The 14,913-nt window shown below is 34.7% G+C and overlaps 1 non-coding gene across 1 annotated transcript; it reads right to left on the bottom strand.

The window, feature by feature from the left end:
* Positions 1–8,115: 8,115 nt before the first annotated feature.
* LOC145297265 (U5 spliceosomal RNA) lies at positions 8,116–8,238 on the bottom strand. The gene has a single exon (XR_013870123.1). It is a non-coding gene; the product is annotated as a U5 spliceosomal RNA (small nuclear RNA).
* Between the last annotated feature and the right edge of the window lie 6,675 nt (positions 8,239–14,913).

Here is a 14,913-nt window from a genome sequence, read left to right as displayed (position 1 = left end):
GATTGAGAAAACTTGTGAATATACAACTTTTTTACTCAAGAAACTTCTGAATGTGTTTTTCTGACATGTAAACATGCCTACAATTAATAGGTTGCATGTTTACGGCCCGTCAGAATAGCAGATTTGTTACAGGTAAGAGATGTTCGACCGGGAAATGAGGGCATCAGAGATGAAATTGACAACGTATGTGGTTTTATATTTTCTCATCCATTATTTTTTTCTCTTTGAAGGAGGGATGAGTATTTCATTAGATAGGAATTTATTTTTTACTACAATTTAACCCCAATCAAAACACAATGCCACTTTGTTGTAGAGGACGTTAACTATGTAGGACATAATTGCAGGGACACTATGTAGGGATTTGATCAGCAAGATGACTGTTTACATTACATTTGAATTTCGAGTCCACTCGGGAAAACCAAAACCCGGAAGTGAATTCCAAAGTCTAGCAGTTCTGGGCAAGAAACTATTAGAGTATGGCATTAAATAATTCAAAACTGTTGATATGCCGTAAAACAAAACAAGCAAACCAAACACCCTGAATCTAAAGACGTAAAGAACTTGAAAGACAAGCACTTTTACGATAATGAACATATTCGGCATTAAATAACTGAAAAAGGGGTTGATATGCCGTGAAACGAAACAACCATAAGAAAACAATCACGTAATTGTTTGCACATTATCTCGAAGCGGCCGAATGGATTTATGTGAAAAAAAATAAATAAAAGAGAGAAAAATGATCTCCATTCAAGATAGTTTCAGTGCATCGTACAACGTGATTTTGTTATATATTTAGACACATTTTTTCTTAATTTAGACTCAAGTAAGAAAAGTTGCCTTTGTTTCTTTCTCGCAACGTTTATATTTAACTTCGGAATCTCAGCGAACAAATATCTCTTTAGTTCATCCTCTACAGAATTTTCTTTCTATCTATGCGTACTTCTCTTATGTCGTAACATTTCAAAGATTCCAAATATAACACCTTCGTTCACAAGCGTATATCTATCTCTTTATCGAGAAAAAATTTACACGCATAGCTTTATACATATTTGTATGTGCGGATTCACTCTTGAATTAATCGATTATTGTTGTTGTAACGGTGTACATTTCAAATACATCGTCGCCAGTGTTGTAGCGTTGCAGGCAGATAATAATCATGACAAACACAATGGTATGATTAACACATAGCGTACCAGCAAAAATATGTTACAGAAGTCCTCGTCATTGTTCTGGGGCCATAACTGCAAGGAATCGCTACCCTTAACGTGTTAGATGTAATTATATTCATAGTCACTGATTAAGTCTATTATCCTGGAATATATACATCAGTATTATTTGAGTTCATCAGACTACTGTCCTCATCTTCGGTATCATTTTCACAACGTGAAGTAAATAAAGGATTCTGTTCGAAATTCCGTCCAAATTCCTGAATTTGGCAGAAACATTCCCGAGTTGGACAAGATACACCTGAAGAAGGTCGGCGGTTACATCGACCGAAACGTTGTAAAAATGACTCTCAAGATGAGAACAGTAGTTCAAAGAATCCAAATATTGCGAATAAGCAATCCTTATCTAAAAAAAATCAGAAACGTAGATATATCCGTTTAACCCAATAAGAATTTTAAATATTGGAATATAAGGGGCTGTAGTGTAGTCTACATTTGTTTAATTTAGTCTTATGAAAATAAAGTGAAAATAGACGCTTAAACCCCTCGTGAAAATTCAAATGCACTCGGTTTTTATAAAATTTTGACAATACTTTTACATTAATAAATAAATATTCAAAACATTTAAGTTTTTTTTTTATATTCTTAACAGATTTTAGGGGGTATAATATAAGCATAACCGCCCATATAAAAATTAAAATATTTCAGACTTACATTTATTCGATCCATAATAATTAGGCCCCAATTAAGCAGGATTCCCTAAATGTCAATTTTCATTTGAAAATCATTTAATCTTAACCCTACCAGACCGAGTTACTGATATACCGGTGATTTCCAAAAATGCTATCTACCGAGTTATCGCTAAACCGATATTTTCCTGATCACGTATTTTGTGTTGTCAGAGAGATAAAAATAGCTGCCCAATCGCTGCTTAACCTCGATTTAGCGCGCGCCTAACATTCTGTAAATGACTCCCTTCGTTTTGACGGAGTTGTGAGTTGTTTTGTAGACTAAAGTAGCCATGAAGCGAGCTAGTGACGAGCCAAGCATTTCGACAGATAAAAGAGTGAGAGCAAGGAGTTTCACTGTGCAACAAGTGTTTGGTAAAGTGACAAATTCTGATTCAGACGAAGGCGAATTTGATCAGGAGTAGGTTTCTGAATCAAGTAATGTTAGTGATGATGAATATATCGATAAAGGAGAAAGTGATGATAATTCTGATGATGCAAGTTGGCCTGTGCATTAAGGAGGACTCTACTTGTTGGGCGGACTGGCACACGAAGGCTGAATGCTTGCGGCAAAAAATTACTAACGCGCGTAATTTCTTTTTTTTTTTTTACAATTTTGCCTGGGAGGCCAGGCACAGAGGCAAATTTGGTTCAGTAGCTCAGATCTGGTAGGGTTAAGGCGTACATATTAAACAATCAAAATACTGCAATTAATTTTATTTTTTTTAAATTCAAAATGGAATAATTATTCTAGATATAAAATTCAGTAATCTTATATCTGGATTTTCATCTTTTAATAGGATATTTGCTGTATAGACGGATAATATTATAACGTAACATAAAATACTGAGCCTGACGATTCACCGCGAGTATGAAACGAGGAGGCTCTGTATAGCGTAATTGCCACGAATGTATTTTCATACGTCACTGTTTGGATAATGTTTGAATATTGTTAATTTACATATCCGTTTTAGTAGCAGCCGAATAGCGTTAGGAGCGTCGATTGTCGTTTAGGTGGTCGAGTATCAAACCTTATCTGAAGCAGTTGCTAGTCTAGCCGCACTGATGAATTGTGATACAGAGAATCGGTATTGTATGTGGTTGGACGGAGGTTTTCCTTTTGCATTTCTCTCTATTTCCAAAATAACAACCTAAAAGGGAGGACAGAGTTTTCGTATGAGAAGATGTTAGTTTTTTATAACTACAGATCGAAACATCATCATGTCAGTTTCGCGGTGTTTATATATATATATATATATATATATATATATATATATATATATATATATATATAAAGGAACTTTTTGTCTGTGACTTACTTACCTACGGGCACGATAACGGTTGGATAGATTTTTATGAAATTTCACACGAAGGTATTTTATGTGCCTAGCAGTGTTCTTATATGAGTTTTGTATTTGTATCGGAATATCTTCGATGAATATCGATAATCGAAAATCGAAATAATCCGAGGAAAGAAGGAACAGGCGATTTTGACCAAATTTTCCACCTACAAGTGCATTTCAGAATTACCGCAAAGACCATATAGATTAACATATAAAATCAACAGTTAATATGAGAAAGGTGCGTTCGAAATGAATGTTTCTATTTAGAGCACAATTGAACTATGATACCTGACTTTTGCCATTGAAATTTTAATGCAAGCCATTATATATAAAAATAGTTTTATAAAATCAAGAGTAGGTTGTATACAGTACAATAAAGATTTCAGTATATTGTAAATTAAGTTATTTTATATTAAGTTATTTATATTGTAAATTAAGTTACTGCGAGAGTAAGGTGACGCTTCCTACAGGTGCATCGCGAGGGGTATCCAATTAGAGCGGGTAATAGATTTATTTGATTGAAAAAATTGGATATTTCATGAATTTCGATAACAATAAAAATATGAGTGTGAAACAGTCGTTGGTCATCATTCAATCCCGGGCAACGTCCGAACATTCTGCCAGTACACACACACACACACACACACACATACACACACATATATATATATATATATATATATATATATATATATATATATATATATAATTCATTTAATCACATAAATTAATATACGAATATATAATTTTATGTGTAAATTTTCAGTATTTACTTCAACAGTGCTCAATACATAGGTAGAGCAAGGTAGTAAATTATGAAACTATATACGGCAATTAAGCTAAACAGAATATTCCGCGTTTCATTCCGGTGAGAATTCGTCAGGCTTATGCGAAAAGCTGTGGTTATCGTGCGTTTTCATATACGCACAAGCTATTGAATTTTCTAGTTAGTCAGTCAGCTTCCTAGTCGCTACCGCGTTGATGGAATAATTTATGAATATGTATGTTTATTTTGTTATTATTGTTTTCATTGCTTTTATTCAACATTTTGTTATTATGTGGTTTAATTATCGTCTCTAAATTTTCGCACTTTAGGTTATTTGTATTGAAGATTTTGTGTAGGGATTAGTTACGGGGAAGTGCTTTCCGATGAAGTTTAGAAATTTCTCGCCAAGTTTTGCTTTTAACATTTGATTGTATGGCGGCGTATACCAGATTATATTTCTTTCTGTTCTATTTTTCATTTGTTATCGATATTTTGTTGCTTATATTTAATATCAATATTTTTGTGCCCACTATTTCTTAAAGCTTTGTCGTCGATGTTGATTGATCTGCTAAATACTCGTACATTTTCATGACTTGAGTTATTGCTGAGTCTACTTACGATCGACTTAGGAATCTGTTTTATAATGGATAGAGAGTGATTGGACTTTGCGTATATTGGATTAGCGTTATTTCTTAAATGGGTTCATATGCGTTTTTATTTAAATTTAACGTGATGTCCACGAAATATGTTATTTTTATGTTATTTACTACGTCTACTTTGAGGCCTAATTTTTTCATTTCCTTGTGTATGATTTTCTTAAAGTTTTTCCCTTCACTTTGTTAGAATCTTGTATTATAGATAATCCATAATCTCTATATAGGCATATATCTGTAGTATCAAATATGCTTGTGAGGGTATATAGAATAAACAATCCCACGGAATCTAATGCATCTGCAGAGTCTAAAGAACCCATGGCCAAGTCAAAAGAGTTTGTCATTTTTGTTTTTATCCATTGGTTGTTGTTATTTACTAGAACTGATTTTCTACATTTTTTTAATAATGTGGATTTTTTCCGAGGATATATCGGTATATGCCTCGGCAAACTTCATGGCAATGTTGAAAGTTCTTTGGATATAGAGGAATAGAAATCTACTATGTCGAACTGTAGAAACGTACATTAATTTTTGTTTTCTATCTTTTTAAACCAAGTGATTGCTTCGGCAGTATTGAAAAAAATATAACAAAAAAACTACCATAATATCCGGAATATAGAGTAAAACACAAAATAACATATCTGACTACACATAGGTTGAAAGTAGGTCAGCTTACAAACGGATATCTACCTCTCCCATAAAAAAGACACAAAGGGAAGGGGTGAACTTTAGGTCAACTGTACTTTTGTCCTGTACATGCCCGCCCATTGATTGATTATTGCTGTTGTTCTAGTGCCGACCGCTTTCGAAAACATAAACAATAACAAGGTGTGGATACAACTTTAAAAGGCGTAAATTTGCATGGATCGATATCGTATGATTGTTGACGAATTTAATTCAGTTGTCGGCATTGATTCAAAAGTTCTTTCTAGAATCAGGTACATACAGAAAGAACATGTTCTAGTCTGACACACGTCCTGGGCGACTTCAGCCGGCTTCTTTTGGCAGAGGCAAAGCCTAAGTAAATATCAAGTTCATAAGTTGACCCTAATCGCTTGCGTATTCCGCTCAGATGAGATGATTTTAACTAGGTTAGTATTTGCTGATTTTATATGAAATTGTTTCCGTTCTTCCACTAAAAAAAGCCTGGTATTTCCAAAATGGTGTCATCCCTCTGGCAGTGTCTAGACTCAGTGTAGCTTAACTTCACTGATCTAAGGATAACGAGTGCCCCAATGCGATTATACCATATCCAAGAACCACATTATTTTTTCTGCCCATGTCGGTATCTACTAGTGGTTGCACGATTCCAATATATTTCCTGATTCTGATAAAATTACTGATTATCTTTTAAATTCCCAATTTCAATACAATTACACTTTTTTTACTTATTTTACAGAGTTTCTTTGTCCTTTTAAATTCCTTTTTCATTTTTCCTTTGTTAATCACTTTATCGTTTAAAGGCATATCCTTCTCGTCCGCGAAATATGCAAGATGGTCGCGACACAATCTATCTCATAAAAATTTGATTTTCCTCTGTAAAAAAAACTACTTGATCGAATTAAGTGATTTTTTTGTATGAAAACTTCATTCCATAACAAGTACGTACAATATAATTTTAAAAAAATTTCATTTTTTAATGTCTTGATTAAACTAAACAAGTACCAGTAATTTATTTGTCATATATATATATATATATATATATATATATATATATATATATATATATATATATATATATTGGCTAATTTTTCGTTTTGTGGTCAATTTACTACAAAATTCCTGGAGATTGATATAAAAATAGACTTCGAATTACACCGGACTACTATTTGCATCGTGGATATTATTTTCGCGTAACGTTTTGGCCGATGTAACCTCCTACCTGTTTCATATGTATTTTGCTGAATACGTGAAATTTCGAACTAAAAACTTTATTTAATTCATGAGGGAAAATTGTTCTTGTTTCGTCAGCCATGGCCGGGTAGACAACTTAAGTAATTTGTGGCTTGTATTACAATCCACAGAGGTACGAAAAAGCGGTAAAAAATTCAGATATATAACAAGTAAATGTTAGCAATGTCACGATGTTACTCTTCTACCTATCTGGAAAATATCTTTAGTATGTTTACTCACTTTAAAACATTTAATCAATTCAAAAAACATTGTCAAGCGCATCGGTATAAACAACAAAAATGGCGGCGATAAATGACACGCTAAGTATTTAAAGTTCTGATAATGCCTTAAACATAAAAGTAAGCAAAATACACTTAGAAATCCACCCAGTTCTGAAACAGAAAGAAAATAAACATTTTGTGGGATGGTTTTTCTTGCGTGTTTTTCCAATTTATAAAATAAAAATGGGAAAAAAATTTTATGTAGATATTTTTAAAACTTTTCTGTCCTTCGTTATTTATTTCAACTATTAAAGGGATTTTTAAGATTACGTTATATTGCAGATCAGGTACTACACTGGAATCACAGCAATATATCATTTACTGGATTTTTTATATCGATGCCTCCGTTCAGTGTCGAAAGACAAAGAATATCCCCTGCTAGGTTAGCTGCGCATGTAATTGTGAGGCAAGGGTTGTGCAATCTCCAATCACACCTCTCCTGAATCGGCACTGTTTGAGTCTAGTGGCAAGGAGAAGTCAAGAACGACTGGAAACAATGCCGAGATAAGCGGAGAGCACATACTGCACCTGGAAGTCCCAAATTGTCACCCATTTTGTACTGACTAGGATTTTGTTATAAACAATCATTTAAAATATGTCAACAGTATGAGTGAAATGAGAATTCACGGTTGAAATTAAGTTGCAAGTGTCTGTTATTACATATATTATTTAATTGGAATTCATTATTGAGATGAGTATTATTTATTTATTTATAGCGGACTATTATCCTCATCTTTCGTTTTGTTGTTTCATGACGTTTCGGCCAAGTATTCCGCTGGATAATAGTTCCCAATAAATAAATTAATGTCTTAAAGAATGAGAGTTCATAGAAACGTTGTTTTAATTTGAATAAAATGAAATATGCATCAAGTGCGCTTGAAAGCCAAATAATAAACAAATATTTTACTTGTTTGAAATTTATCACAAATATATTTCAGAGGTATACTCCATCTTCACTGTTTTTATTTTCTTTTTATTTTCTTCTTCCTTGCCATGTTGTAAAGTTGTAAATTTGGAGCCCACGCACAGTTCAAACATTTCAAAATAAAACCGCTAGAAACAACGCGCGACTCTTTATAAACTTCTTTCTCATAATTTACAATATGACAAGGAAGAAAATAAAAACAGTGAAGATGGAGGATACCTCTGAAATATATTGGTGATAAATTTCAAACAAGTAAAATATTTGTTTATATTCCTAATATTACGTTGTGATTTGGTTTCAAGCGCACTTGATGCGTATTTTATTTTATTCAAATTAATATCTGTTATTAGATTTCCTTGTACCCTACTTTAGAGTAGGGTTTCAAAAATAAGTCTATAGACTCATTTATTTGCTCCCGACCACGGAAATCTTTAGTAAAAGGCGAAAGATTTATCCGCAGTTTCTGACCGGAAGCCAGAGTTGCTGCTTTTAGCGGACACTTTGTCGATAGATATTCTAGATACGACAATAAACCGGTGCGCTCTCGCTTTTATCTTTTACGATTATTAAAAACTTCACATTCAATAAATTTTAGAAAACTTTATATAGAAACAATTGCATGTATGGCGGCGTATACCAGATTATATTTCTTTCTGTTCTATTTTTCATTTGTTATCGATATTTTGTTGCTTATATTTAATATCAATATTTTTGTGCCCACTATTTCCAATATATTTCCTGATTCTGATAAAATTACTGATTATCTTTTAAATTCCCAATTTCAATACAATTACACTTTTTTTTACTTATTTTACAGAGTTTCTTTGCGCGTATATGAAAACGCACGATAACCACAGCTTTTCGCATAAGCCTGACGAATTCTCACCGGAATGAAACGCGGAATATTCTGTTTAGCTTAATTGCCGTATATAGTTTCATAATTTACTACCTTGCTCTACCTATGTATTGAGCACTGTTGAAGTAAATACTGAAATAAGACTAATTCAAGATTATTGAAAAATGAAGTTTATGTATTTTTTTAAAAATCGACGTGGTGATTTTTTTAACTAGAAAAGCACGGCCTTCACCTTGACTCTTCGTCTTCCGGAAGCTTAACTTTTATTTAGGTTTTAACTTTAAAAGCATTGTTCTTTAACAACACGAACTACTATGCTGAAATATTTCCAGTGGTTTGACATCAATTTTATTTACAAAAGATATTTATTCACACAAGCGACGTTACTCTTCCTTTTCGTCAGCTAGAGATTTTTATCCTCGGACCACAAAAATCAAGATCTGTTGATCGAACTTACTTCTTCAAAATCCAATTTCAAAATGAACCTCCTCTCTAAAAAAATCAACCGTCTTTTATCTCCAACCAGGAGCATCTCATCTGCATATCAAGTGGTAACATTGCAGGCATATGAAGAGATACCTTTAGGACTTTATCACAATAAAATAAAACCAGAAAGTGTATTTGATTTTAATACTTTTGTAGGAAAACGCGTGACGTACCTAACTAGCACGTGTGCATAATTCAACGGGTATGTCGTGGAAAGAAATGTAGGAAGAAAAAAGAAACAAAATGGCTGCCTTATCTTATACCGAAAAACTATATATATATATATATATATATATATATATATATATGTATATGTATGTATGTATGTATGTGTGTGTGTTTGCATATTTGTGCGTAAGAGTGTGTGTGTGTGTGTGTGTGTGTGTGTGTGTGTGTGTGTGTGTGCGTGTGAGTATGTTTGTGTGAGTGTGTATTTCCTTAATTAAACCTTTTCTTTTATACATTCCCCAAACGCGTTTCCTTTTCTTAAATTCATTTGCATTGTTTTTTCATCTGGTCACCTTTTTCATCTGTTTACATTTTACCTGATTACCTTTAATCTGGTAACTGTTCCTTCTCTTTCAACAAACATAGACACAAAATAACCACCCCGTCTGATGATGCCTAGTGTTATCCTAGCAAATAATTCGCCTGCGTGGGCGTAATGGCTGCAGGTGTTTGCAATATGCCCGAAATAACTTGATTGCAGGTGGGCAGAACATAAAGAAATATTTGTACCTGACGAATGAGACGGTCGCGTGGTTTGAAACCTTGCCAAACACATTTGTGGCTTAGGGCGTTTTCAATGTAATTTTCCACTATCAAGACTTTCAGCGAATAGCTCAATAACAAACTTCTATAAATACTTATTAAAAAAAGCGCATGAGACACAGCATCCGTCGACTGATGCTATGAGTTGAACTAATGAACATTCTACGTATTCTATATAATAACTCGAAATTATCTCGCTAGCTTTTTGTCTGTTGGACACTTATATGCTTCAAAACGATTCGACGGAATTGGCACATTGCATATTTTAGATGCCGCTACCTTCGCCACTACCACTGCCTACTGCTACTAAAATAATAAACTCTAGGCGTTAACGCTTTTAGTAAAGTTTGCATATAATTTGTCATTAAGCAGATTTGGTATAAGTGATGTGTCATAGAGCGTTACAAATATACTACTACTACTACTACTGCTACTACTAAAAATAATAATACTGATACTACAACCACCACTACTATTAGGTATCATTAAAAATACCAATAGTAACAATGATAATAATAAAACAACAATAACGATTATAATAAAAAATAATGCATTTTTGGAAAATAAGATCAAACATAATAGTAGTTAATAAAAATGAAAAACACTAGCTTTTATTGTTACAATAGACCAAAACTAAGTCCATATATGAAATCTCCCAGAGTGCTTAATGTGTAATGTTGTGACCCTTTGGCTGTGATCATAGCGTAGTATCTGTGTTAGCTATGTCAAGCAGGGGCAAGGACCAAGACATTATTATTATTATTATTACTATTATTATTATTAATAATAATAATAATAATAATAATAATAATAATAATAATAATAATAATAATAATAATAATAATAATAATTGATTCGAGTGACAGCTGGTCGCTGGATTAATTATTATGATTAGAAAAATAAACAATTAGATTGGGAAAAAGTAATTGACAGGAAATAATGATAATATCGCTACAAAGAAATGGGAAAATAAGAAAATAGATGTAAACATGCCGGTCGAGCCCGAGCCATAATTGACGGAAAATCTCAAGGATCTGGGTCAAATTCTGCGAGAGTACCATTTTTAAAAAATTTCGTCTTTTTTTTCAATTTTAGAGCGGATTATAAACGATCACAAACCAACAAATAAAACTAAAATGCAAAAAATTCAATATTTAAAGATTTTAAGGGGGTGCTCAGTTTCTAATACAAAGACCTAGTTAATCGACCCCACCCCTTACTGGAAATACTCAACGGAAACAGGAAACCGAATTATTGCCCGTATGGTTGGGAGAGGTTATTTTCGTTTCCTTTTTTTTTTCTTTTTTGAGATTTTGTAAACTGGTACCACAGAAGCAATATTCCAGCTGTCAGGAAAGCAAGATTCTGTAAGACATTTGTTAAAGAGTTTAGAGAAAACTGGAGCAACCTCAGCAGAGCATTTTTTAATAGCACAGCCAGGATGAGATCAGGTCCACATGCTTTTGAGGTGTCTAGGTTTATATGATATCATGAAGGGGTGATTTTCAGATCATTTAGTGTGGTTTTTGTCCACAGATGAAAATCAGGGAGGGAATGGTTTGCTTGGTCCAAGGTAGAGTCTGAGGGAAAATAACGGGCAAACAAGTTAGCTTTCTCAGTTGCTGTACAAACAACCTCATGATTGTTGGATAGTGGGGGAATTATTGATTGCCCATTATTTACTACACTATTGTAGATTTTCCAGAAATCATGGGTTCCTAATTTTTGCGCTTCAATGCATTTCCTGGTGGTATTAGTATATTCACTCTTAGCTGTTGCTACTTCTTTCTTACAATTACTTCTAGCTTCTATATACTTTGTCTGTTTGAACAGGACTTATGCCGGATAAATCTACGGTATGCATGTTGCCTCTGAGCAATGGCAGCCGTGCAAGTAGAAGTAAACCATTGGGGAGGGTGGGGTTTGCTATAAAACCTCCGTGTAGGAACATATGCTTCAATTGCTGCTTTGAACAATTCAGTAGTCTCATTTGCACACTATTCTGCAGGAAGAGAAAAGATATTTCCCTATGCGATTGCTAATGGCATCCCAGTCAGCCTTATTTTAGTATGTTGTCGTTTTGAGCAATGGCTCTTCAACTTGGGGTCGAGAGTTTAGAGTGATTCTATCATTATCACAGCATGATCAACATTCCTAAGTGGGTAATCAGCATTTGTTACACGATCCTCAGGATCTCTTGTCAGAAATAGATCCACAAGTGAGGCTTGCTGATCCTGGCGATCTGGGAGACAGGTTGGGAATGTTACTGTCTGTGTCAAGGAATGGAATATAGCAAAATTATAGATGATGTAACTAGCTGTGTCAGTGAAGTTAGAGAAGCCAAGCATATTTCTGTGGCGGCGTTAGAGTCACTAAATACATGTATTTGGGCGCTAGTGTCAAGGGAAAGTGATACATCTATGCTATAAGAGACATGATCGATTATATTACAGTCTTGGGTTGATGGAGAGCAATAAAGAAAATACAAGTAGCTAATGCTATGTTTTAAATTAAGTTTAAAGCACATGAAGGCCTGGTCACCTGATTCTAGTTTAGATTCCGTAGACATGGGGAGGGTGTTACAAATATAGACTCCAAGTCCATTCCTGTTAAAGTCTTTAGGACAAAGTGGAAGGTAACTAGACATGTTAAAGATGTTAACAGGGATGGAGGCATGCAAGTTAGTTTCACTTAGTGCTAAGATATTCGGGGAGTTTGCTAGGAGAAATGATTCTACATCCTCTAAGTTAGTTCTAAGTCCTCGGATATGTGTAAATGCAAGCCTCAAGGGAGGAGGCGTAAGTTTGTGTCTGGTTTGAACATTTTTTTTGGATTGAGCTATCATTTCATTCTATTTTGTAGTTTCAGATCTAGATTGAGGTGCTAGGCAAAACTGATGTGCATTGATACTATCATGCAACATGAGTAGACCATCAGCCACAGGAATGTGGCATCGGGAATGCCCACCAGAGATGAGTATAGGGTGCCTTTCCATGCATGACATGGCACTACAAATATCCCGATATTACACAACTGATGAAAAAACAGCCGCTCTAAGTGCTATCAAAGGGCTTCTGTACTGTCAGTTGGAAACCAGCAACTGTCTAACCGGTACCCTCAAACCTGTCCGACATCTGGGCAGGAGCTGCTAAAAAGGACTTGTCCTGCCTTGATAGAGTTCAAAATAGACTTCGTAGCCTCGTAGGAGATATCCTTTTCTCTTCCTTGCAACCTCTATCTCACAGAAGAGATGTTGCGAGTCTGTCTCTGATGTATCGTTATTTTCATGGAAAGTGTTCGACTGAGCTTCAATCTATGGTCCCCCCTCGCAAAACTTTCACAAGAAACACTCGTCTAACTGTAAACACTATCAATAATTCCCCCCACTCTTTATCTGTGCCTAAACCTAAACGTAGATTCCATGAACAAAGCTTTTTTATTAGAACTGCACGCCTGTGGAATTGTCTTCCGTTTTCCTGCTTTCCGGCTGACTACAATATGGTTGTCTTCAAGTCTAACGTAAATAAGTTCTTGATGAGCCGTTCCATATAAGTTATCAAATTTAACAAATTTTCATTACTAATGATTATTATATTGTCCAATTTCTACTGTACACTCTTTAACCCTTATCCTTGAGTGGCCTCTTGGCCTTGATAATGTGTTGATACCTATGAAAAAAAAAGAAAGAAAAAGTCCAATGTGAACAAGTTCTAATTGAATCGTCCCCCTAAGTAATCCAAGTTACAAAATTCCCACTGTTTACTATGCTAAAATCACAATGACTAATGTATACCTATTAACCCTTATCCTCGAGTGGTCTCTGGGCCTTGATAAGTGGTGACACCCATGTAAAAAAAAAAAAGAGCAGAAACACAGGTTTGGCGAATAAGCAATAACTTAATTGCTTCTTAAGCAGTGGTTTGCTCAATTTAGAAGTTTTTGTATGGTTTTGCTTTTATTTTTGGAGATATCTCATATTTTGCACTGTAATGCTTCTACTTCATCAAGATATTTCGGTCTGTCAGATCACTGCAAATCCAATCTGGACAGCTGTTTTCGTTTTGGTTGTGATTTCACACAAGATCAATGAAAGTTCTGTCTTTGAGTGGGATCACTTTGAATTACATTGGATAACAATTGGATTGTAATCTGAAAGTTATCCAGTTACTGAATTAAATGGAATTTGGCAATTGGATTAGTTCGGGATCAATCCAGAATCACAATCTTATCTCCCCCACCCAAAAAATAACGGGCATAAATCAATAAGAAGCAACCCATGGCACTATAGTCTTTTATAGTTTCTTCCTATTTTTTTTTACAAAGGAGTTACCACTTATCAAGGCCCAAAGGTCACTCGAGGATAATGGTTAATGAGTGTACAGAAGTCAATGGCATAATATCCTAGTAATGGTTAGTAGTGGAAATTTGGTAAATTGGATTACGTAAGGGGGTGGCTTATCAAGAATTTGTTTATGTTGGACTTGAATATGATCAGTCAGCTGGAAAGCAGGGAACTGGAAGAGAGTTCCACAGGCGTGCAGTTCTAAGAAAGCAGCTTTGTTCATGGAATCTATGTTTAGGATTAGGTACAGGAAAAGAGTGGGGGAAATTATTGATAGTGGTTTCAGCTAGACGAGTGTTTTCATGAAAGTTTGGGGAGGGGGGACCATAAATTGGAGCTCAAACAGGCACCTGCCATGAAAATAGTGATAAAGTAAAGACAGGCTTTTAACGTCTCTTCTGTGGGAAGAGGTTGAAGGAAGAGAAAAGGGCACCCCCCACCAGATTACGAAATCTATTTTGAACTTTGTCAAAGTATGATAAGAGTTTTCCAGCAGCTCCTGCCCAGATGTGGCAACAGTACTCCATCTGTGGATGTATCTAACTCTTACTTAGGTAGAGAATTGAATCAGCAGTGAGATATCTACTGGAGCGCTAGAAGGGTCCCACCATTCTTCCAGCCCAGAAGCTTGTCAAAACATGGAGCCTCCCCAAACGAGAGTCATTCATTTCAATTGATGCCATATAGGATATCAGAGCGTTGA

Source organism: Euprymna scolopes, chromosome 17 (genome assembly GCF_053919585.1).
Source record: "Euprymna scolopes isolate OS-2025 chromosome 17, ASM5391958v1, whole genome shotgun sequence".
NCBI lineage: Eukaryota > Metazoa > Mollusca > Cephalopoda > Sepiida > Sepiolidae > Euprymna > Euprymna scolopes.
Note: the sequence above shows the minus strand (reverse complement) of the source record. Positions and strands in the feature narration are given on the sequence as shown.